Source organism: Rattus norvegicus, chromosome 2, assembly GCF_021556685.1.
Source record: "Rattus norvegicus strain SHRSP/BbbUtx chromosome 2, alternate assembly SHRSP_T2T, whole genome shotgun sequence".
Taxonomy (NCBI): Eukaryota; Metazoa; Chordata; class Mammalia; order Rodentia; family Muridae; genus Rattus; species Rattus norvegicus.
In genome coordinates, this window is record NC_141535.1 from 221648040 (window position 1) to 221673179 (window position 25140).

Consider the following 25140-nt stretch of genomic DNA (forward strand, 5'->3'; position numbering starts at 1 on the left):
ACTTAAAAATGAGTTTGGAGTATGAGTTATCAGTTTTTCCCTGGAGGAAAAAAAAATCCCCGAATTTTAATTCCCTTCTGAACTCAACCACATGTCGAGATAAAGAGGGTGGGCTATAAACGAACTCAGCTCCCTTGGGAGAAAAATTATATTAATAAGCTTTTTTTAAAGGATAATAATAAGCTATATTATTTCAAAGTGACTCACTACCACCCCCCCTCTTTTTTTTTTTAACAACTGAAATTGATTTTGAAAGGAAAGGTTGTGGACATTTTATAGAATACAATCCAGACATTCTAAATCTAAACCCCCTCACCAAAGAGATCTAGAGATGACCAAGCTCTGTTGATAATGCCCTGTGCTGTGCCTGACATGTGACACCCACCACATGTCATTCAACATGTGAGACAGCCCATAGATGAAGGCAATAAAGAGGGCAGGAATGATATTAGGTTGAAATCAATACAGCTTCCTTTACATTTCCCAATAGTCGCAGTAGCTTCAAAGAGGCAGATATGAATATGATTAGGGCTCAGAACAAACCCAGGGAGAAGAGTAAATCTGGACCTTGTTTTATGGGCACTGGTAGAATGATGGATTTAGAATCCCAGACATGTTCGCTGGCAAGCCTGACTGCTCACTCCTTTCTAAATCTTAGAGTGCTTCAGAGCAATTGAAGTTACATCAGTCTGGTTGCCCCTTGGGAAAAACAGCACCCCCAGGTTACTCTGTATCCAACTAAACGGAGCCTTTGTCCTTCAGTGCGCTCAGCCGGGATAAAATTTATGTTTGAAATTGTATTAGGTTGGATCCTCCAACCCGATCTCCATTTGGATGCTTCTGTAAACGAATCCTGCTTTAAAACATGGATGCCGTTAGAAAACAGACTTATCATCAATGCAGAGGAAAATCACACTTCAGCAAGAAGCTCTCACTAGGGAGTAGGCTCAAAAGCTAGGAAAAATAATATGGTCTTCGATAACATTCTTTATTGACATTCCGTATGGAGGTCTCTCATGCACTCTGGGCCTGGGTCCCCTCATCAAGAGCAGTAGAACAAGTAATAATAACCAAGCAGGTCTGGGCTTATTCACTGTGAATGACACTCACCCCTGTCGAGTGCTTCACATACTCATTCTTGTAAACCTTCCCTCAGCTTTATTTGCAAAGTTGGCTCTACTGTCTTCCTATAGATCAGGAGACTCAGGAGAAAGCTTATGGAGTCACACTGACTGACCTGTGCTTCTATAGGACGTTATAAAGGCAGCATTTTAAGTGAAGTTGAGTCCAGAGCCTGGACCTCTGAGGGGTGGCGGTCAGGAAGGCCTGCATCAGGAGGTACAGCTTCTTTGATCCCTAACGCAGTGACATCACTACCTCCCCACGCTCCGGGACTCAGCACACTTATCATGTGCTTTAGTTATTTATCTCATTGCTACGACAAAATATCAGCCGAAAGCAACCCAAGGAAGGACGGGGTAGGTTTGGCTCACAGTTCGAGGTATTGCAATAGGAAAAGCCTAACGCAGGCACGTAAGGCAGATGGACACATTGCATCTGTAGTCAGGAAGCAGACAGAGATGAACGTGATGTGCCATTAGCCTACTCTTTTTAAACCTTTTCAGCACAGGACCTCAGCCCATGAGATAATACCATACACATCCAGGGACGGGTTTCTTTCCTCAAACCCTCTGCAAACACCTTGCACTCATAGGTGATTGTAAATTCAGTCAAGTTGGCAATGCAGATTGACTACTGCAAGGTGTAAAGGGATAGAAAGAAATGAGTCTCAAATGGTGACCATCTCGTTGCATATGTGGTAGAAACAAAACCAAGGTGAGAAATGAATTCCTTCTAGTCTTTTTCAGCTCACAAACAATATGACCAAAGACCAGTGTGTGTCGGTTCTACTGCTTCTAAACCTTTCTTAGAGCATAGAGGCCAATTTAAGTAATTAATTATTCAGATGTGGCATACCAGGGCTATCCAACAAAAATAGAAGAAGTCAGGTAATTTATTCATGAACATAAAGTGTACGGAATCAATTAAAAGCAGCAGGGTGACTTCAAAAACTACACTGATAACTTTGATTTCTCTACTCGGGGTCATCTCCAATTGTTTGTGCTGTGACCTTGCTCTCATATTTGATGCTAGTGATAATCACCAAAGATTTTAGGGACATGAATTTATCCAGAGAAAGTCTCAGCATTCAGTCCACATTGTTAAGACTCCAACAGAGAGAAAGAGAACAATTTAGTCCAGGGATTTGTCAGCAAAGACTCTTGATAAACTTTCTCTTGAAGCAGTGGCAACATGGACATTGTCTTGCTATCTTAGAGTATGGGGTAAGGCATGCAAGACTTCATCCTGTTCCCAGGACGGGAAGTGAGAGACAAAGGACAGATGTTCCTCAGGTGTGACGTTAGAGAAGGGACTAGATGGAAAGAGCATCCCATGTGCTCTGCGTGACCTCATGCAGCAGGGCAGCAGCAGGACTTGGCTTTGTAGTATGCGTGTGTGTGTGTGTGTGTGTGTACGCAAATGTGTATATGTGTATATATGTGTTATGTGTATGTGTGTGCATGTATGTGTATGTGTGTGTTTGTGTATGTGTATATGTGTGTATATGTATGTGTGTGTTTATGTGTGTGCTTGTGTGTGTGTACATGTGTGTATGTGTGTATGTGTGTTTTGTGTATGTGTATGTATATGTGTGTGTATGTGTATATATGTGTGTTTTGTGCATATGTATGTATAAGTGTGTGTTTGTGTGTATGTGCATGTATGTGTATGTATGTTTGTGTATATGTGTGTATATGCATGTATATGTGTGTCCATGTATGTATGTGTGTATTTGTGTGTATATGTGTGTTTGTGTGTATTGTATGTGTATATGTGTGTACGTGTATATATATGTGTGTGCATGTGTGTGTCCATGTGTGTATATGTACGTGTGTGCATGTATGTATATGTGTGTTTATGTATATATGTGTGTGCATATGTGTGTGTTTGTGAGTATGTGTGTGTATGTGTTTGTGAATATCTGTATATGTGTGTATATGTGTGTATATATGTGTGTGTATGTGTGTATATGTGTGTGTTCATGTGTGTATATGTATATGTATGCTTTACATATGTGTGTATGTATGTGTATGTGTATATGTGTGTGTTCATGTATGTATATGTGTGTTCATGTGTGTATATGTATGTGTATGCATGTATATGTGTGTATATGTGTATGTGTGTATATGTGTGTGTTCATGTGTGTATATGTATGTGTATGCATGTATGTGTATATGTGTATGTGTGTTCATGTATGTATATGTGTTCATGTGTGTATATGTATGTGTATGCATGTATATGTGTATGTGTGTATATGTGTGTTAATGTGTGTATATGTTTGTGTATGCATGTATATGTGTGCATGTATGTGTATGTGTATATGTGTGTGTTCATGTGTGTATATGTATGTGTAGGCATGTACATATATGTGTGTATATGTGTATGTTCATGTGTGTATATGTGTGTGTTCATGTGTGTATATGTATGCATATGTATGAACATATGTGTGTATGTATGTGTATGTGTGTATATGTGTGTTCATGTGTGTATGTATGCATATGTACGCATATGTATATACATGTATGTATGTGTGTATGTATGTATATGTGTGTGCATGCGTGTAGAACTGGACCAAAAGGCTGCTCACATCCGCCAGCCCTCAGTCATCTTTATGTGGTAAAGAAATCTCAGATCTAATCAGTTATTTTAGCAGAAAGACTCAGGGATCCTGGAGACTTTCCCAGGATTACTTTGCACATTAGTCCTCTTGCAGATGTGCCAACAGGAGGTGACACAGTGGGGATAGTTATTTGGAAGTTTGTGGTTCTGTGGAAGGAGTCGACCCTCTTTTCCTTTGAAATCTGCAAAGTCCTCGTCCACTCAGGTGTTCTGAGAGAGGCATTCTCACCTCACACCTGTTCTTCTCAAGGGGCAGAAGCACCTCCCTCTGTCCCTCGATGTTCAGTCAGAGGCAGCCTGCTGGTGTGTGCCATGTACATTAAAAGGCTGGAGTGGCAAAGGGTGGAGATCAGCATCCCAGGTGTGGTGAGGAGGGGCTGAGGTTAGCAACAGGGAGAAATGAGCAACTGCAGGGAGTGTCTTTGCAGGACCCCCACCTGCACTTTCTTCTTTCTTTCTGTGGCATTGGTGCAACATGAAAGCGGTCTGCAGGCTTATGGAGCGAAGTCTGGTGCACAGAACTTGCCAAAGCACAGAATGGGCTTTCTTTAGTGGGCACTAACGCTTTAATAGTGTCTCCTTTGTGCTTTCCCCAGTTTAAGCCCGAGTAAAATATAATTACAGGCAAGGCTGCTAATGGTGAGGCAGGGACTTGTCCGCCTTACCCTGTCCTGTCTTCCGGTGTTTGGCATTGTTTTGGTTCTTATTGTCTTCCAATTATTTGTATCAGTTTTTGTTTGCCAGCCTTAGAAATGATAAGGATATTGACTGAATCCAAATTAAATTCCACGTTTTCTTAAAGGCAGGGTTACTCTTGCTGGTCTTGAAGGCAGTTTTAAAATGGGTTATACTAGAGGTTGGGGATTTAGCTCAGTGGTAGAGCGCTTGCCTAGCAAGAGCAAGGCCCTGGGTTCGGTCCCCAGCTCCGGAAAAAAAAAGAAAAGAAAAAATAAATAAATAAAATGGGTTATACTTGCTGGTCTTTCAGAGGACCCAAGTTCAATTCACGGCACCTACATTGGGTGGCTCACAATTGTCCTAAACTCTAGTTGGATCAATATCTCTGGTCTCTGGGCAACTGCTCTCTCTCTCTCTCTCTCTCTCTCTCTCTCTCTCTCTCTCTCTCAAATAATAAAACAAAGTCTTAAAAAATAACACTAAATAAAAAGGGGGAGGGTGTCTTGAAAAGCAGCCCACTCTACTCCAAAAAAATATGGTGGGTTTCAGGATCAGTGGTCATGGGCTCAATAGTGTGCTCGCTTTGGGTGTAGCAGGTATTTTCAGTTTCCTCTCTACCTCAGACTTTCTCTCTGGGGGAGAAAAAGAAATAATCACACCTACTAATCTCTGAGTGGCAATTGGTGGATTTAACAGTGCCGTGAAAAATGAGACTTTTCTGTTTTATGAGGCATTTCATTCAAAGGTTCATTTGGCTAATAAAAACGCCATTTTTCACTTGTGTTTGAAGGTAGCCCATTATTCTTTTGCCTTTGGTTGCAACCAGTTTCCCTCGGGCCAGGGTTGCTTCTGAGGATGGATCGGAGTGGCTGTTATTAGGAAGGGAAGAGCTCATGAATTCAGATCATCCTTGATGATGAAATGAGCTGTAATCAAGTCCGAGATCAAAGTGCTTAAGGAGCAGCAGCCCATGAATGGGCCATAGTGCTGGGGCCTGGCTCTCTGAGACAGAGGATTAGGAAGCTTCACTTAAGTCGCCAGAAAGGTTTCCACGGCCTAGCATGCTATGCATTTAATTGTTTACGGGATTCGTGAATGAAAGGCACTTTTGACTGACACATGAGTAGTCTCCCTCAGAGAAAACAGTGCTAGCAGATATTCGCCACCGGGAGTGAAAAGGCTTTAAATTAGTGGCATTAGCAAAAGTGAAGCCATTCTTAACTCCTGGGCAGGGAGAAGACCACAGGAAGAAAGATCCAGAGAGAAAGGGACACAGAAAAAGCAGACTTCTGTATTTCCCCTGTAGCTTCAGAAGCACAGATTCTCCTTGCAGGGAAAAGCAAATCCCTCTTTTTCTACATGGTGAACTTGACGCAAACCAGCCCCTGGATTGCCGCTGGAGCCCCTCCCTGCCCGGCCTCCTAGCAGCAAGACTCGGGCGGAATAGAAAGCAGATGCGGTTCAGAAGCGAGCGCTCCAGCGCTTTGCAGGGTCTTGAAAAGATGTCAAGGAGTATTTGCGTCCCGTCTGTGGAAAAAGCAGAGACCGTCTCTTGAAGGATGAATGAAAAATGACTACAAAGAGTTAATTTGAAACCAATCAAGCCCCAGGTTCGTCTACTGCTGCAGAAATCCTTCTAGTTTAATGATGAATCACTTTCAAAGCAGTGCCGATCCTTTGGAGGGGAATTCCGCCCCTTGCAGCTGTACGGTCTGCCCTGAAGTGTTGCGCTTTCTCGCCCACCTGCTCTTTGCACAACAGCGTGGACTTCCCAGGGCTGAGACTGTGCCAAGCTGGCTGAGCCCTCGCAAGGGCATCCTCAGCCTCCAACCCGCTAAGTGCCAGTGTAGAGACATCAGCAACTCCCAGAGGCAGGCGCAGCATCCCAGAGGCAGGCAGAGCAGCGAGGTAGAGCCATACAACCACAGGGCAAAGCCATAGAATCCTGGCTTTTCAGAGAACCCGCTCTGATTCTCTGTGGTAGATCTGTTAACCTAAGTGAAGCGATTGCCTTGAAAGTATTACTTGCTGAAAACCATTTCTAAGAACACCACACCTGAGAACCCCTAAACGAAATTCCCATTTCGTACTCTAAGTGCAAATTTTGAAGCCACTGGAGAATTTGGTCTGCTTTAACTCGGGGGCAGGGGTGGGGGTGGGGGTTGCTGACGGGCTCTTGTTCTTTCTTTCTTTCTTTTTTTTTTTCTTTTTCTTTTTTTTTTTTCCGGAGCTGGGGACTGAACCCAGGGCCTTGCACATGCTAGGCAAGTGCTCTACCACTGAGCTAAATCCCCAACTCCCGGGCTCTTGTTCTAAGCTAGCTAGGACTTAGTTGTGACTCTTAAAAAGCTCTCTTAAAACAAACAAAGCCAAAAACACCACCTCCATTGAGCATCTCATGGTTCTTGTTTCCTCTTATTCAAATTCCACCCATAGGAAGGTTTCGAAATTCAGACATGGTTTCTAAACATTTGGTTATCCGCAAAGGATTTGGAGACTAATTTAATTGGGGAGAATCTGGAGAGCACATTTAATAAGGCAGCGCCCCGTCCATTTTTGCCGTTGAGAGCGTCTGTAGTTCCGTTAACTGGGAGGAGATGCTGAGATCTAACCCTTGGCAGTGAAATGCACCTCATTCCCTTCTGTGAAAGGCTCTCTTTCTGCTGGAGTGGATCTCAGATCCACTTCCTTATTTCCTTTAGTAACAGAGAAACTTTGGACCAAATCACCTGTCTTACTGGAATCCAATAATCCAGTCTCAACTGAATTCAGTACAGTGCTCATGGCATAAACTTTATCTCCATCTTCAACCCTCACCCCGAGTTTTCAACCTCAACCCTCTCCCAGTTCTCTCCCAGGTCACCACGAACCTCAAACCAAGGGATAAACAGTGCATGTGATTCTCTTAGCGGGTGACGCCATTATGGATAGTAATAATGACCTAAAGACAGGGAACTGGGTTTTATTGGGCCTAAGTGAATAAGATTTGGCATTATCACCCTAGAGCATCAAATTTCACATGCTTTCTTTCTACCAGCTTCTGCCCGACTGCAACTAAGACAAAGATCTCTGTGTATGCTGTGGCATCCTATAATTTAGAAAGCTATAAAACGCAGCTCATGAGTGTTACTCAGACAGCACTGAAGGATCATCAGGGAGCGCTCCCATCAGCAAAGTATAGATGTGTACCTGTCTGGCAGCTAGCCAGCATGCCCTCAGCCCCAGGCAGATTGTGAGGAATTCCATTTTTGGGCCTAGTCTTCCCTCTCCACCTTCCTCCAGCCCCAGGGACTTTCCTGTCACACGAGGCAGCTACCAGGCTGGCAACCGTCACAGACATGGTGTGTTACAGGGAGCATTTCCAGACCACATGGCATAGAGTTCTCTGCACCTTCACCTTCACCCAGCCCCTTGCTTAAGAGGATTTAGCACACAAAGCTTGATCAATTTCCATTTTACCTAAATATTTAAGTATGTTCTGTCAAGGGTGGGAGCCTGATTGCTTCCTACTAAAAGTCTAAAGCAAAATTAAAGAACCTTGTAACATCTCACAGCAAAAAAGTTGGTGCCAAGAAAGTTCCCGGGTTTGTCTCGGTATCTGGTTAGACTGGGTTATTCACTGACGTAAGTTCAAAGCCCAATACCCTGAAGGTCACAGTGCTTTGAAGTAGAATTGTGTCCCTTCCCACATCTGCTCACCTCTCCTCCAATGGGAGCAGCCTGTCCTTTTATCAGTTCATCTACTTATCCTCCACTTCCAGCCAGAGACCCATCAGTGTAATCCCAACTTCCCTTCCTCAGTGATTAACCTAGAGAAGACATGTGACCCTGGTTAGTCCAGCAGTGTGAAGCCCACAGTTGGCTGGTGGGCTGGTGATGACGGGGAAGATATGAACCTCAAGGTAACCTGGAAATTTTTCTAAGGGGAGGAAGGAGGAGGAGGAAGAGGAAGAAGAGGAAGAGGAGGAGAATAAGAACAAGAAGAACAAACAAGAAGAAGAACAAGAAGACAATGAAGAAGAGGAAGAGGAAGAAGAACAAGAACAAGAACAAGAACAGGAAGAACAAGAACAAGAAGAACAAGAAAAAGAACAAGAAGACAATGAAGAAGAAGAGGAAGAAGAAGAACAACAAGAAGAAGAACAAGAACAACAAGAAGAACAAGGACAAGAAGAACAAAGAACAAGAACAACAAGAACAACAAGAACAAGAAGACAATGAAGAAGGAAAAAAACAATGAAGAAGAAGAACAACAACAAGAACAAGAAGAACAAGAAGGAAAAGACAACAACGAAGAGGAGTAGGAGGAGGACAAGGAGAAGAAGAAGGTGGAAGAGGAGGAGGAGGAGGAGGAGGAGGAGGAGGAGTCCAAGTAGAAAGCTAATAACCCAGAGAAGAGGCAGGCCTGAGAGGAGCAGGAGGAACAAAGTCCTCAGCAGTTCATTCCCAGAGACTAGGGAATCTCTAAATTTTTGTTGTTGGTGTTGTGAAATCGAAAAGAATTACCTTTATTTCTTCAAGCAGGGTTTTCAGTAATTTTAGAACAACAGCTTCCAAATGAGTTATTAGTCAGCATAAAATGTAACATTAGTCAGCAGGTTTTTGTTATTAAACTCTTTTTTAAAATGTGTGTGTGTGTGTCTGTCTGTCTGTCTCTGTCTCTGTCTCTGTCTCTGTCTCTGTCTCTGTGTCTGTGCCTGTGTGCACATGTCTACTCATGCACCTTCAGGTATCTGAGGATGTTGGATCCCCTTGACCTGGTTAACAAGGGTGCTGGGAATCAGAGTAAGGTCCTCTGAAAGAGCAGCGACCACTGAGCTGTCTCTCCATCCGTTATTACACTTTCTATCATAAAGCTTTAGAAATGAACCTGAAACCTGCAAGGCAGAGTTTCTGTCGGTGGTAACAAGCCACTGCCTGTTGAGTTGAAACAGAAATCATTGCTATCTATTTCTGAAATGTTTTCTGTAGAATTCCTTGGGAAACACAAAATGTAGTGTTCCTTTATTCCACGTATTTGAAGTAAGGTAGAGAGTTGTAAACTGTTGTAGTTGTTGTTTAAAAAGCCTTATTAGGGCTGGCGATGTGGCTCAGGGGATGAAGGGATCCTGCCGCACAAGGATCTTGACCTAAGTTTACATCCCCAGCTCTCACTTAAAAAGCTGGGCTTGCGGCCCACTCCTGTAACTCCAACACTGTGGGACCAAGACAGGCAGGTCCTAGGGGGATCGCTAGCCAATCAGTCTAGAGGAAACGGTGAGTGTCATGCTCAGTGAGAGGCCCTGTCTCAAAATAAATGGCAGGGAAACAATTGAGGAAGCTATCTTAGTAGCAACCTCTGACTCCCACATCTGCCCATGCTGGCCAGTGCAACTCATTCCACATGTACTCGCCTATGTTGCACATGTATGAGCATGCACATGCACACACACATGCATGCTTGGTCAGAAGCATCCTTCACAGTTCACAAAACATGTCAGAAACAGTGATATTTTGTTCTAAGCCCCCCATCCCCTTGCTTGGCCTTCCAGGGGCCAAAGGCGTTCAGCCTTAAGGTTATAGACCAGCATTTGTCCTTTGAAAGACCATTGCTTGCTATGCAGGGTTTATTGGTCCTCCCACAGTTGGCAGAACGCAAGCTCTACCAGGACAAGGAAGTCTCTTGTTCTCTTCTGTGCCCAGGTACCTTGGATGTGACAAAAGGGGCATGCCCATATGCAAATCATTTGTGACATGGTAGGCTCCCAGTAATTATTTGTCGAATGAATGGATGACTGTAATTTATGAGTTGGATCTCATTTCCATTCCCCTTCTCTAAGCTTCATATAATAAATAAGCAGGAGGAAGTGCAAGCCATAATTGAGTTAATTTGGGTCCCCCCCACCCCCAAGCACTCTTTGATCGCCTAGCCCGTCTTTCAAACTCCTGCATCTATTTGAGCTCTTTAAGGCGCCCTTACACTTGCTCACAGCATTTCTTCTTCTTCTCCCTTCCCACCTCGCCCCTCCCACCGCCCAGAGCTGCCTTACTAGAGGGCAGCATCATGGAGGTCTTAGGGAAGAAATAAATGACCTTTGCTTTCTCTTCCAGAATGTCATCTTACCTCTTTGGGTCTTTCTCGTCTGCCTTAAAGAAGGAAGTTGAGGTAGATAATTGGCCTTCTGGGTTATTTTGTACAGAGCCAGTGTGTTCTGTAAAACAAAAAGAGAAGCAACCAGGGCAGGTAGGTAGGGTCCCAAGGCCTCATTTCCTACCAGCAGAAGTTTCCGAATGTGCCTGCACTCAGGTCACAGACATATTGTTTACTTACTAGCTGTGTTGACTTGGGCAACGGACTCCACTTTTTCTGTTTCTTCGCCATGAATAGAAGTGAAAAGAATACTTCCTTACAGGGCTGTGGCAATTCAGTAAGCCAAGGTTTATAAAACCTGGCATGTGGAAAAAGCAACCTATGTTTTAGAGATTGGAATTGCATATTGGAATTCCCCACAGTGTTTGGGTTTAAAAGGTTCAAACATCTCCCGCTTCTTACAAAACAAAAATACCCGAAAGTTTTAAGACCTTCTGGAGAGTATCTAAGATATAACAGAAGATGGAAATTACTAAGGGATCCTGGCACTGCCTGGCCATTGTCAGAACAGCACATCTCCAACCAGCGTTTAACCAGGACAACGGGAAGCTGGCTTTTCTCCTCTGGAGGATTAATGGCCTCCACGTAGCTGGGGTGTGTGGTGCCTGGCGCTAGACCCAGAAGGGCTCCATGGCTAATCGCCTATGTTCTTGTGAAGACAGAAGGGAAAGATAAGTTTCCTTAGCGGTCCACATTTCAGGGGAGGCGTTTTCTTAACAGGAAATGGTAAATATCTGAAAAGGTAGAATCCTCAGGCAGTTTTAAAATGTACAAGGAAGGAGTGCTGGCAGCTCGACTGCTTTAAAATTCCTTTTCTGGAGATACTGTGCGGATGCACATAAAGGCCGTGTGGGTGTGGTGATTAGCCACACTAACAGCCCTGTGCAGACACTGCTTTATATCAGTGGCTTCTCGTCCAGCTCCAGTAGGCACCGTGAGGCATCGCCTGCCTCCCTCACCTGGGGATCAAGTGTTTAAGTGATTGACACAATTCTCTGGAACTGAGATTAGGCTCCAGCCTCTGTTTAGAGCCACCCTAGTCCCCATACCCATGACATGGACACAGGTACCATCAGCAAAGCTTGTCTGCCCTGTTACCTTCTTTCCCCCAACATCTTAACATTTGTGCTTCCTGTTTTCTTCTTCCTCCTCCTCGTCTTCACACACACACACACACACACACACACACACACACACACCCCTGTTCATTTCTCAGGTCTAAGGTTGGACAGGGGAGTCTCTGTCCCAGGTATATGCTTAAGATTCATCCAATTTATAAAGGTCTCCGGGAGCTGAGAACACCTTTGAGCCATAGAGAAGAAATGAGCTCAAACATAGAGTCGAGGAATTGAGAAGAAAAATGTCCCAAAGCTAGTGATCCCAAGTGTGCTCCTGAGGCACCAGGGCAGACTTTTGGGTTGAGAGAATGGGGGGAAGGAAGAGGAAGAGGAAGAGGAAGAGGAAGAGGAAGAAAAAGAGGAAAAGGAAGAGATTGGGAAGGATGGTCCTGGCATCCGGAACAGAGCGGGTATTCTCTCATTCTTTCTTCTGCCCCTGTAGATTTCCAACCGCCAGATTGAGGAAGCTTTTAGGATCCAATTGAACACTCAGACATGGCAAAGGAAAATTAACCAAACACCCATACCGTGTGTGTGTGTGTGTGTGTGTGTGTGTGTGTGTGTGTGTGTGTGTGTGTGTTAGCCTGGGCTAACTTCATTTACTTCTTGGGGAAAGAAAAGAGAAAAGTCAGGGCCTCCCAAGCCTTCTTCCACCACCCTCTCAACCTGCCACATAGTGAATGTCAAGCGATGTCGGTTTTATTTTGTTTTGAACTTTAATATCAAAGCGATTGTGAGTTGTTCCATTGTGGATTCATGGGTCTCCCCATATTTGTGTCAGAATTTGAGAACAGAGATGCCAAAATCCATAGGCCAGTTTCTAGACTATTCTTGCTTCAAACAGAATAATTTAGAAGCTAATACACTGCTGAATTACTAGACATGTATTATTACAGGGGGAAAGCTTCACCAAGTGGCTATCATCCGGTTGCTGCTATTTGCGGGCTCACCAACTTAATCATGGTAACCGGTCTTCCTCTTTAACAGCATCCTTTAATGGGGGAGGCAGATAGTCCATAGTTCTTAGCACTTGAGAAGCTGAGGCAAAAGGATCCACTCAGTCAAAGAGCTCAAAATGGCCTATGAAACATAGAGAGACCCTTCCTCAAGACATGGCAAAGGACAATGAACCAAACACCCATACTGTGAGTGTGTGTGTGTGTGTGTGTGTGTGTGTGTGTGTGTGTGTGTGTGTCATGCACATGTGTGCATGTAGTCATAGGTCAACTATAGGGGACATTGCCTTCAGACATCATCCACCTTTTTTCTTATTGGCCTGGAACTCACCAGTCATGCGTGCCAGCAAGCCCCACGGATCTGTCTGCCTCTGCCTCCCCAGTACTAAACACCCAAGTATTCACCACAAACCTCATCTTTTCATTTTTACTTATTTATTTTTTTAATGTGGTTTCTGGGGATCAAACTCTGGCCCTCAGGCTTGCAAGGCAAGCACTTTACCTACTGAGCTGTCTCCCAGCCCAAATTATCCATGTTTTTGAGATTAAATGAAGATCTGTTTACCAGCTGCATACAAACATGGATCTTTCTCCTACATCGTAGACTTCCCTGGTGAAGTGGTTCTCCAGGCTGTATCGTACAGGGACTCAGGACCTTGCTTTTTCCTGTGGGAGCCAGTGGTGTGGGCATTCCCTCTGCTCAGTTCCTGACAGCCAGCAAATGCTCATGCCGCCAACTGGAAGCTCCGGGTTGGATTTTTAATGTGGAGAAAAGAGAGTCACAGCCCAGGACTGTTCGTGGATGAAGGGAAGGGTCCAGCAGCAACCACAAGTATGTGGATGAGGTTGTGCCTGGGAGGCTAGCTGGCTCTTCTGGTGTGACCACAACTCTGCTCTGCGCTGCAGCCTCCCTTAGCTCTCCTGGGCTTTCTCTCATCTATGATAATCCTACACGTCACCCGGTAACCTTGCAGCAGATTTCTGTCTTGAGGAAGTCAGCCAAAGTCTGTCTGTTGTGAGCCTGGATTGAAGTATTTCTTTTCACGGTTCTTAAAGGTAATGACTGTGCTCTGTATCCCAGTTCCTTGTTTTCAGACTAAAGCGACACCATTTTTTCAATGCTTTTCTGGGTGGTTCAGTTTGCCTACCCTTCCCACAGTTGCTCACCTATCCAGGAACTTCCTCCGCCTAGATCCAAACTTGGTATGCTGGTGACGTCACCTTGGAGGCACGGACATCACACTGTTGACTTCTCCTGAGTCAAGGGAGCCTCTAATCCTTGTCTTGTATATTGTAGCGAAACCAAATTGTCTTCCTTTCCCAAGTGGAGATGTGTGACTTAACCTGGGAGTCCCATGGGTGCATTGCTTTGCCTTGAATGATTCCAAACTGTCTGATAACTAGGTTTCTTGCTTGTTTTCCTCCTATGCAGAGTCCCTCCTCAGACTTCCTTTCTCTGCGGCTTAGTTTCTGGCCACCTGTTATTTCCATCTCTACCCCAGTGCCCTCAGGTAATAGGATCGCCTTCCCTGAACTCTCTCCAAATTGCACAGTGAGGTTTTCTAAGGAAAACCATCTTCCTAGGTGGCTGGCAGAAGGTCACTGGTCCAGTCCATGCTTCAGGTACTGATGCTAGGCCTCCAGCCCAAGCAAGGTATTGTATGTCTCTATTCCTATTCCTTTCCTCTCGGATTGATCTAGTTCAGCACAGTATAGATTCAGGTCTCTAACAGTTAATTTTTAAAAGCATATTCCATCAAGTCTTCTTAATTGACATCGGTGAGAAGGGAAAAAGCCAAACAGATTCTGTGTTGGGTGATCATTGTATGAGTTGGCCTGAAGTTAGTCACCTACTTTAGAAGCTTCACATAGTTTATCTGACTGGCTTCCTGTGGAAATGTAGATGTCTCACTTTTAGGGGTCAGACTACAATATCTCTGAGAGATAAGTAACAGTTGTTAGGTGGAGAAGGAAAAATTCCAACCTCCGGCTTGGCCCAGTCTGAACTCTCTGGTACTGGTCCCGGTACTAATGGAACTCAAGTGCGTGATTGAGAAGCTTGAAATGGGAAGCCATGAGGTAGGCCATTGATCACCATATCCATAAACAACAGACAGTGTTGCTATCATTTCCCCTAGAAACAAACCTGCAGCCCTCTCAGCCTCTTAGGGCATTCTGGGTCAACTTGCTCAAACCATTACTTTTTTCCTGGATGCTCCTCATACCCAAAATACTTAAGCTGGATAGTTCTATGTCAGCTTGGCACAAGCTTGTCTTTGGAGAGGAGGGAGCCTCAGTTGAGAAAACACCTCCAAAAGATCTGGGTGTAGGTAAGCCTGTAAGGCATTCTCTTAACTAGTGACCGATGTGGGGGAGGGCCCAGCCCACTGTGGGTGACACCATCCCTGGGTGGGTGGTCCTGAGCTCTATAAGAGAGCAAGCCGAGCAAGCCATGAGGAGCAAGTCAATAAGCAGCATCCCTCCATGGCCTCTGTATCAGCTCCCGCCTCCAGGTTCCTTCCCTGTTTGAGTTCCTGTCCTGACTTCCTTCTATGATGAACAGTGACATGGAAGTGTAAGCCAAACCAACACTTTCCTCCCTCAGTTGCTTTTTTTGGTCCCATTGTTTCATCACATGGGTAGTGAGCCACACTAAGGCAATACTTCCTAATTCTGAAGGCTTTTGCTTTTTGCTTTGTACTGTCGTTGTTTTCTTCATGGAGAGTTTTGACAGGCTGTAGCAAGAGAGTCCCACCAACTCCTTGTGCTTCCCGGAGCTATGAAAAAGGACAAACCCACCCACATGGGAATGGGCATCACTGCTGGTGACCTGCTGGTGTTCTGTTCCGGACGCACAGGGACACCTCAACCTGCTCCCATCAGCATCTTGACTCTTACGCTCCCCAGAGCAGAAGTTAACTGAGTTCTGTTGTTCACTTTGTGAGAATCACTCCCACACGTTAGATTTATATGGAAGATTACAAAGAGGAAAATTGTTCACTTTTCCTTTGCTTGTTTGTTTATTTGTTTCTATTTACTGATCTTGCCACTGTCAGGAGAGCCGAGAGAAAGAAGCCTTGTTCTCTACGCGAACTGGTGGCTTCGCATGAGAGGCAAGGCAAGTGCCATCAGCCTCAGCCTAGTTTTTGATCCTAGACCATCCAGCCTACAGCCACAATTGCTACTGCACTGGTGGCAGAAAGGACATGTTTACCCTTCCCAAGGACTGGGGGCCCTGATCACCAAGGGGGTGACCACATGGTAATGGGCAGATACGGAGACAGACAGTTCTCATACCAGAAATTCCTCCACTGTCTTTCCAGTGTGTCTCACAAGACTCTTCCAATTCTTCCAGCCCAACCTGGGGCCCCGTTGCACACTGACTGCCAGCTTCCCACCCAGACCCGATTGCAATTTGTAAGTCAGCTTAGCGCAGCTCTACTTCTGTCAACATTTCTGCCTGGAAAATGAGCAATTTGCTCTTGGTCACTTGGCCTCTTCGTGAAATCAGCGAGGAGGGCAGCTGGTTAGGGGAGGCAGCAGTAGCTCCCAAAGCCTGGCTCATGCCTGGTCCCTGGGCTTGCTGTCATTACAGAGGATTGCTCTCCAGAAGCCAACTGCCAGCTCTCCATGTGTGGGATTTGCACCATCAGAGAAATCCACCCAGGAGGAAAAAGTGTGGGAGACACTTGGGAGGTCTAGGCAGAGACGAGTGTTTTTCTGGACACTTCTTTCTTTTGGAAAAAAAAGAAGAGGAGGTCTGGAAGTGAGAAAGAGAAGGTGGTAGGACGTTGTCCCAGCTCACACTGAAGGAGAAAGGCAAGTCAACGTAAGTGACGAAGACGAGGTGAGAACGTCACAAACCGTAGCCATACTGAGAGCCTCACCAGCCTTACATTTCGTGTATTTAGCAACTGTAGGAGGGAGCACTGGGCTCTCTACCATGCTCTGAACCCAGAGGAGAAGAAATCAGGGAATCGGCATGGAAGAAAGCCACGTGACAAATCCTCCAGAAAGTCTGAGGTCTCCTTCTTTCCCTCCCACAGATTTACCATCACAGCTTTGTCCCACACAGCCACAAGTGTCAATCGTTCTAAGATACCTGGGTCTGGCATTTGCACGGAGCAGGTACAAACCACCATTTCTCCTCTTCGCTCTCCCACGCCCAGTTCCATCAAGGGGAAAAGGCGCTGGCCCACGCGCTGATCAAGTGCTCGGATGGTTCCATGGGAATGCCACACTTTGTTCTGTTCTGGCTTCCCTCACAAGGGGTTGGGGGGGGGGGCACATCTTCAAACGCCTGCTGGCTTAAATGGTGACAGCTGCATGCAACGGGTTCACTTTCAGCCCGCCTGGTGCAAGGAGAGATAACTGCAGGGTGAGACTTCAAAGACAGACCCACTGCAGTCATTCCAACAGCCTGAAGCTGCGGCCTCCAGTTGGTGGCTCCCTGTTTGCAACAAGTGAGCCCAAGGGACGCGAGGGGGAACCAGGCCTTTCTCAGATGCACTGTGAGCCCTGATGCAAGAAGGCAGGAATGAGCTTGCAGAGGTATTTCAGGGATTTTTGCAAACTCCAGAACAATGTAGAAACAGCTTGTCTTGATACGATAGTTTGACCAGCGCTCTTACAGTTAGAGGATAATAAAGTACATCTTTATTATTTTATTTCGAAGACCTAGAAACGCATTCACGCTGAGCTTTTGTTGTTTTGTTTTGTTATGTTTTGTTTTGTTTTGTGTGCTGTTTATACTTATCTTGTGTCGTGCCAATCATTCACCCTGCAGAAAGCATTTATTAGAAGCTGACTCGGTGTTAGGAAGTCTGGTGGCCTTTGATCTTCAACCAGGGAGCCGTTATAGGAGAAACTGCCACACAGAAGGTTCAAGAGTTGACTTGAAATCCCCAGTTCCTTGCAATGGGTGGTACAGATGTCTGTTAAGGAACCACATTAAAGAAGGACTCCGAAAGGTAGTTATTTCCTGCCGTCTCCATCTGGTCCGTCCTAACAAAGCGTACCCCCATAGAACAGGTTCACTGTGACAATGTGTAGACACTTGTGGCCAGTTTTTGGTGAGACAGCTCGTTTTGATAAATTGTCTCTGACCACTGTCACCCACCAACTCAGCCTTCAATCTTTCCCTCCACGTGTCAAAATCCTAAACGAACACGGGCAAGATTGCATAACTTCTCAAGCCTTGTTTTTTCTCGTCTGCAAAATGGGGCTGAAAAATACCTTATAATAAAGATAATAACCTTGTTTTGCCTCTAGTTAGGTTGTGTTGGTTCTGAAACTTAAAAGGAGCCTAACAAATAGATAAATTATGTTGTACTCATATGGTGCAATGGGACACACCCGTGAAGATCTTGACAACGATGAACCCGGAAGGGAACATCACACCATAGCTGTTAAGTGAAAATAGTAGAGGTTTGGAGAAATGAATGAAGTCACCTAGGTAGAACGACCACTGTAGCCTAGCTCATATTAGCACTTTACAATAACTTAAGTTCTTATCATTTAAGATCTCCTCTGTGCCCAGACCAAATACCTTATGATGCCCTAAGTTCCATCCAGAGAAAATATCTACCCTGGAGCTCTATGTGGCTACTATGTTCTTGTCTCTCGGCGCTCTGGTGTTATAACAATTCTTATCATCTTGGTTTTAGCTTTGTAGTTAATCCCATCCTCCTTGTTGTTCTGTTTCAGTTAAGCTTGACTTAGTTCTACAACCTTGAAAGTAAGTCTGACCAATTAATAAGTTACAGTATATTCATATTATAGGCCATAAGGCAAATCGCCTACAGTGTAGGGGTAAATGCTAATTCTAAATGTTACATTTTCTTAAATAGCAGCCCAGAAAACTTTTCATGTATTCGCAATCAATAAAGTAGAACATGCCAAAATTGTTTCATATATTTTGCTACAAAATTACAGAAAAAACCTGCTAGGAAATACATCAAATAATACCAGTGGATGTTATTTAGGCATGAGAGTACACTGGTTAGTTTTTGTTTGTTTTGTTTTTGTTTTTTCTGTTGTTGTTTATGTTGGTTTTATTGGGGGATTTGTTTGGTTTTTGTGCTTTTCTTAACTTTCTTACTGCTGCTTAAGAAAACAACACAGACAGACAGACAGACAGACAGACAGACAGACAGACATGAAAATGAGGACAAAAAACCAAGGAGTCACAAATTTTATCTGTTTTTCCAACAATCATCTTTAAAATAGCTACTGGGAGTTTGAAGGTGAACTAAATACTAAAAGGAAGAGCCAGGCTTGCGTGGTCCTGACCTCACGGCACTTAGCAGTAGTTGAGGAGATGGGAAGTGGGGAGGGAAAAGACCAGCTGAGTGGTTTTGACAGCAATGGTGGCCATAGATGGTCATCCTGCTATGTGTCTGCCCATGTTGGAGAATGACTTCACTGTGCTCCTGGGAAACAGGACAAGCTTGGTGACAAGTCTGATCCTTGAGTTAATGAAGCCAGAAACAGAAATGTTTTTCTTGAGCCATCAGTTCTCAGTCTTTGCCCCTCACCTCTGTTTCCTCCTACTTTATTTCTATGTGGCAAAACAGCTCCGTCCAGAACTCCCCTCCACCACCCGTCCAGTTGGTGTAAGGCAAAATACCAAAATGACCAAAAAGGTCAACAGCAGGAGAAAAAGAAGCAGGCCTGAGCCTTCTCCAGCACGCGTTCTCCTCATGGGACGTGAGGAGTTATAAAGTCCACGGTTACAGAGCTGGCTCAGCAGTTAAGAACAGGTACTCTTACAGAGACTGCAGATGATCAGTGCTCTATCCCCAGCTTCCACATGGCCTCACTGGCACCAGGCATGCATATGACACACACACACACACACACACACACACACACACACACACACACACACTCTCGCGCGTGCGCGCGCAGGCAAAACAAAAATATACATAAAATTAAATAAATCAGAAAGAAGTTTTAGAAACAAAAATGATAAAATTTGATTTTCAAATATTTTCCTTGTGTGTGTGTGTGTGTGTGTGTGTGTGTGTGTGTGTGTGTGTGTGTGTGTGTGCAGGTACACATGCCTTAAGTACCTGTCCTTCTCCATTGCTTGTCACTTTACTTTTTGAGACTGGGTTTCTCACTGATGTAGAGATTGCCCATTAGGCTAGAGTGGCTGACTAGTGACTCAGTGTTTCATGATCAGAAGCTATAAGGAAAGCTTAAATTCTTTCTTTCTTTTCTTTTCTTCTCTCTCTTCATTTCTTCTTTCTTTTCTTCTTCCTCCTCTTCCTTCTCTTCCTCTTCCTCCTCTTCCTCTTCCTCCTCTTCTTCTCCTTCTGTCGTTTCAAGACAGAGTTTCTTGTAGCCCTGGCTGTCCTAAAGCTCACTATGTAGACCAAGCTGGCCTCAAACACAGAGAACTACCTGCCCCTGCCCCTGCCCCTGCCCCTGCCCCTGCCCCTGCCCCTGCCCCTGCCCCTGCCCCTGCCCCTGCCCCTGCCCCTGCCCCTGCCCCTGCCCCTGCCCCTGCCCCTGCCCCTGCCCCTGCCCCTGCCCCTGCCCCTGCCCCTGCCCCTGCCCCTGCCCCTTCGAGTGATGAGACTAAAGGTGTGTACCACCACTGCCTGGCTTTGGGAGAGCTTAATTTCTATGATATTCTCCTACAGTTAAGAATACTAAAGGCCGGAGCTGGAGAAATGGCTTAGCAGTTAAGAGTACTGGCTGCTTTTTCAGAGAACCTGAGTTCAACACATAGGACAGCTCACAACTGTCTATAACTCTAGTTCCAGAGACTCTGGAACCTCTACACAGATATAGAGACATACGTGTAGGCAAAGCACCAATACATATGAAATGAAAATAAATAAAACATACTAAAGGCTGGAAGATGCTCCGTCAGGAAAGTGTTTGTTGTACAAGAAAGAAGTTCTGAGTTCAGTCTTCCACATTATGTGCAAAGTTGGGTGAAACTGAACCTTCGGTCACTCCTTTGTAACATCTGTAGGAGGGAGGGGTTAAGGAGGGGGTCAGTCATCCCAGAGACCCTTCAGAAAGAGGAGAGGGCAGATCCCTGACTGGTGTCAATTGGGCACACAGAAGCAAAATGCACAGGCTTGGTGGGTTTAGACATCCCCCTCACAGAGCCAATATATCAACATAATTAATAAGGCCAGGATATTAATCAGAGGTGTCTTTGATCAAGACCTTCGATACTTTCAGAAAGTTATTGCACATCAAGAAAGAAATGCATCTTTCTTGAATCCAGTGAAAACCCAGTGTCAATGCTTAAAATGGGGATGTTAAAGGCTCCCACTAGCAGCAGCTCTTCTGGGCTTCCTGTGTGTAGTATCTAGAGGCAGGTGCTCTGCGTGCCTTCTCATCTCTGTGTTCAGCCAGGGGTCAACAATTATATTGTGGAGTTGAATTCATCTCAATCCACAGTGCCAAATGGTCTTCAAGCACAACCAGCCAAGGGAGGCCAGTGCCAGCAACAACTGAATGTTGGCTGCAGTTCAGGACAAGCCTGGTCCTTTCTCCTCCTTCGGGACTTCCCCAAACTTCTGTTTCAACACCCAGGCCAGAGATTGCCTTACAGTGAGGCAGAACTTCAGGCAGCCTCAACCTGAGAGAGCACAGGGTCACCTGCTTGACCCAATCACTCCGTGACCTACAGAGCAAAAACCAGGGCCTTCAAGGAGTTTTCTAAAAACATTTTTTGTCATTAGAAAGGCGCACGCAATTCTCCGTCGTCATTTATAACTTCTGCATGTCTAGTCACCAGCATTGTCGTTACTGCAGGTATGCCAGGATCTGACATGGGGTATTATGTCATCCAAACAAAGGAGCTCACACTGATGGATGTCAGGCTGGTCTCTCTGTGGGTTCCCCCCTCCTTCTTCCTACAAGTTGTGGCTTTTGTCTTCTTTTCCACTTGGGGTGCCAGGTGTTGAGTATTCTAAAAGTAGGAGGTTTATCGAACAGACTTGAAAATTAAAACAGATAGTTTAAACAGATAAAATAAAAACTCTCACCATTCTCTTTTTCTTGGGCAGAACTTGTAAGCTCTATTTCTAGATGGTGAATAGTCCTGGAAATTATAGTCATCTGGTGGTATCTTTATGATGAGCTGGGAATGACGTGGGTTTTTTTTGTTTTTTCTTCTCTGTAGAGCCTTCAGTGGCCAGAGCTCATGGGAGGGAAAGGGGAAGGCAATGAACATAGAGAGACAGATTTCGGGAGAACTCGTAACCAAGTGGGATGGATGGTCCCACAAAACAGCAAGCCAAGAGTGTTGTCTGTTGCCTTCCCTCCAGTCTCTCTATCCTAGCAGCCATTTCCTTAGCCAGCCTCCTTTAGAGCTCTTGTAGACCACAAGCAGGGGGCAGAGGGCAACCCCATTCTCTCCAGGGGAATTCTCAATGGCTTTTGACTTTCTTAATCCACTTTATGTAAAAGAGGAGATGGCCTTATTCCTCACCTATTTCTATATGCGATTTGCTTGTATGGAGTTTGGGCTATGGGTAGATGTTTATACAAAGTTCATAAATTACAAATGAGTCCTCATGCCTATCAGACAAAAGCAGCTACCATGCTACCTCGATGGCCAAGACTGTGGATACTTAGTGCAAACCTCTATTGGTTTGTTTCTGGACACACAGTTAGACAGACTGGGGGAAAGCTACTCACTGGTCACAAGCACACACCATGGGCTTCTAAAGCAAGCAAGAAACTTACACCTTAGAATATTCTTCTGCTCGTGGCAACTGTTAGCTTAACATAGGAAGTATGCCCATAGTCATGTTTAATTTGAGCGCACGTGCATGCTTGCACACAGACACAAACACATGTGCACACGCATACAACATATAATCACTTAGGCAATTGCCTTCAGTGGCCCAGAAAGTTCCTATGGGATCAAGCAAGTCAGCAGGTTCTCTAAGAGCATAGGCCATCTGAAGAGGGCTTTTCAACAGCAAAGCACTTGCCTGTGCATTCTCTCCTCACAATTTCAAGCAAGGTCTGAGGCAGGTGTTGCAGCTCATGGGAAAGACAACATACAATGGCCCAAAGGCAGTGTTTCTTCTGCTAGCCTGTAGTGGCTCTTCCAAGGTCTACACACAGCCAGTAAGGGGGAGCTGAGGAAACTCTAGCTGAAGATATGTCTCCCTGTGATATTGGCTGCCCTCTTCACCAGCCGACATTTCTCATCTTTCTGAAGCTCAGCATGAATTTCCCCTGCTGCCGGCTTCCCTGGACCACTTCACTTAGAACTGACAATCTGTTCTCTTCTGGTCCTCTTCGTCCTGCCCATATCCTCACAAAAGTAACTCTGTAAGTCTAGGATATTGACTTCCATGAGCTCTAAGGGATTTGCAGGAAGATGGGTCTCAGTGGTTGGCAGACGTAGACATGGTATGATTTCAAAGCCAGCAGTGAGTAGGACACAATGGAGCTGGTGGACACAACGGTGTGAGAAAACTGGGAAGCGAAGCTTACAATGGTGTAAAGGCAGTGCTTCCTCCTCTGACAGAATCGAAACATGGTGAATAGGCCAAGACATTTTTTAGATGTCACAAAGGAATCAACTTGACCTTCCTAATATTAAAAGCTAGTTGGAACACATATGGTTCCTGTTGAGGCCAGAATTGTCTGGTTAGACTTAGTCAATGCTGACAATGAGAATGATATAAAATGTCCCAAATAATTCCCAAACTAATATGGCCAATACACAGACATATACATGCCCATATTTAGGGGAAAATATATTATCTTTTCTTCAGGTTTTTTTCCAACTCACCCTTTTACTGTATTTAGCTCTGCTGAGGGAACCAAGGGGAGATAATTAAATACTTCAGATGGCCTTACAACAGCACAAGTTGGGAGTAATAAGACTAACTATGCACACGCAATTTTAACTGAGGCACTTTTAGCCAGAGATGCATTACGTTTCTGAAAGCCTTCCAAAGAGTCAGGCATAAATCCTGTGGAGTCAAATCCTGCCAGTAAGTTCTCACACCTCTTTCTATGCAGAAGTTCAGACCAGGAAGCGGGGCTCCTGGCTGCTTCCTAGTAGAAGGCAGAAAAGCCAGGGAGGATGCTGGTCTATTAGAGCCACCTGGGGAAATTCTAAAATGCTCTCCATTTGTCATCCCCAGAAATAAAAGTGGGAAGGGCGCATGGAACTCTTGCCAATGTTAGTTTTCTAGAACATGCCTTGGGCATAGTCAGTGAAAAGAAAGAGGGAGAAAAATCAACTGGTGAGCTTTCCTGGCCGAAAGACAAGATTCAAATAAGCTGTTTAGCCTTTGGTTTCTGTGTTCCCAAACATCATAAAGATTCCAGCTCTTGTAAAAGGGAGCCCGTTGTTTACAATAGACTATTCTGGAGAGAGTGGGTGTGTCTCATGAGGCAAATATTTGCCCATAGGAGGGTAATAAAACTGGACGAAGCTCTTACCCGACTGCTCCATGTGGTCACTCGCTCAAGTCTATTTTAAGATCTTGTCAGGCACAAACATTTACAAGACCCTGGCATTTCTCCCTAAGAATATATAACTGACCTTAAAGGCCACAATGTCCCTTATCGGAGCGGGTGACAGGGGTTTATGCACAACAGTTTGCTCACTTCTTTGAGTTTAGCCCCTTGAGACCCCAGGCACGAATCCCACCCGATCCTGTTCTGTTTTCACCATATCCTGTGCCGTTGAATAGGCCTCTTGTAAAAACGTAGTGTGTACCTCTTTCCTATTTTTTCCCCTGAATCTGTAAACAATCCTTACATCAGTTTGGTGAAGTGCAGCCCTCTTACATTCCTTGGGCTGATTTTAAAGGTCAGCGTTCTAAAGAGTGCAGGAAATCTTTTTTGCAAGAATCCACATGGCTGGTTGGGCCATGGTGGAACCTATCTTTTAATCCTAGCTCTTGGGAGACAGAGGCAGGTGCATCTCTGTGAGTTCGAGACCAGCCTCATCTACAGAGACAGCCAAGGCTACACAAAGAAATCCTGTCTGGAAAACAAAGCAAAACAAAGCAAACTAAACCAAAAACAAGACAAAGAATCCACAATCTTAATTTAGTTTTAGTTGCCAAAAGACAATTAAACGTGGCAAAAACCATACTCCAGAAGTCGATAGATTCAGGGGAGTTTACAGATCCAACACTAGCAGAGACTCTCACCTTGTGTTCTAGCCACTAGCAAAGCCTTCTGGTAAAACCACACTGACCAAACCCACAGGGTTTCTTCATTGGTGCAACAAGAGTCACAGCCAAGTGTGAGATTCTTGGGGGGTGGGACAAACAGGACAGTGGAATCAGGGACAGCAAAGACAACTAGAGCTAAAGCAATCCATGAACCCATAACTTGAGCATTCCCAGCTCTGCTTCAACCGAGGGGCCCACACTTTCTCCTCTCAGGAAAGCACTATGCAGCAACATGGCAGCTACATCTTTCTCTTCATAACCATCTATGAGACAGTGCCTCTCATACAGACAGTACTTTGTAAACACTTAACTCTGGGTTCTTTTTCAGGTTAGTT

General features: G+C 44.9%; 2 long non-coding RNA genes across 5 annotated transcripts in view; one reads left to right on the plus strand and one right to left on the minus strand.

The window, feature by feature from the left end:
* Nucleotides 1–3562: 3562 nt before the first annotated feature.
* Nucleotides 3563–17084, minus strand: LOC147996544 (uncharacterized). Its single transcript, XR_015672570.1, has 3 exons — nucleotides 16726–17084; nucleotides 10523–10610; nucleotides 3563–5946 (listed from the first exon to the last, which is right to left on the minus strand). It is a non-coding gene; the product is annotated as an uncharacterized LOC147996544 (long non-coding RNA).
* The window catches only part of LOC147996545 (uncharacterized), a 39182-nt gene continuing 31004 nt past the window's right edge, over nucleotides 16963–25140 (plus strand). Inside the window, exons 1-2 of one of the 4 annotated variants that reach the window (XR_015672566.1) lie at nucleotides 16963–17174; nucleotides 17410–17593. This is a non-coding gene — a long non-coding RNA (uncharacterized LOC147996545). Of the gene's footprint in view, nucleotides 17175–17409; nucleotides 17594–19198; nucleotides 19385–25140 lie in introns of all 4 variants that reach the window. The other 3 variants (XR_015672565.1, XR_015672564.1, XR_015672567.1) reach the window with 3 other exon arrangements.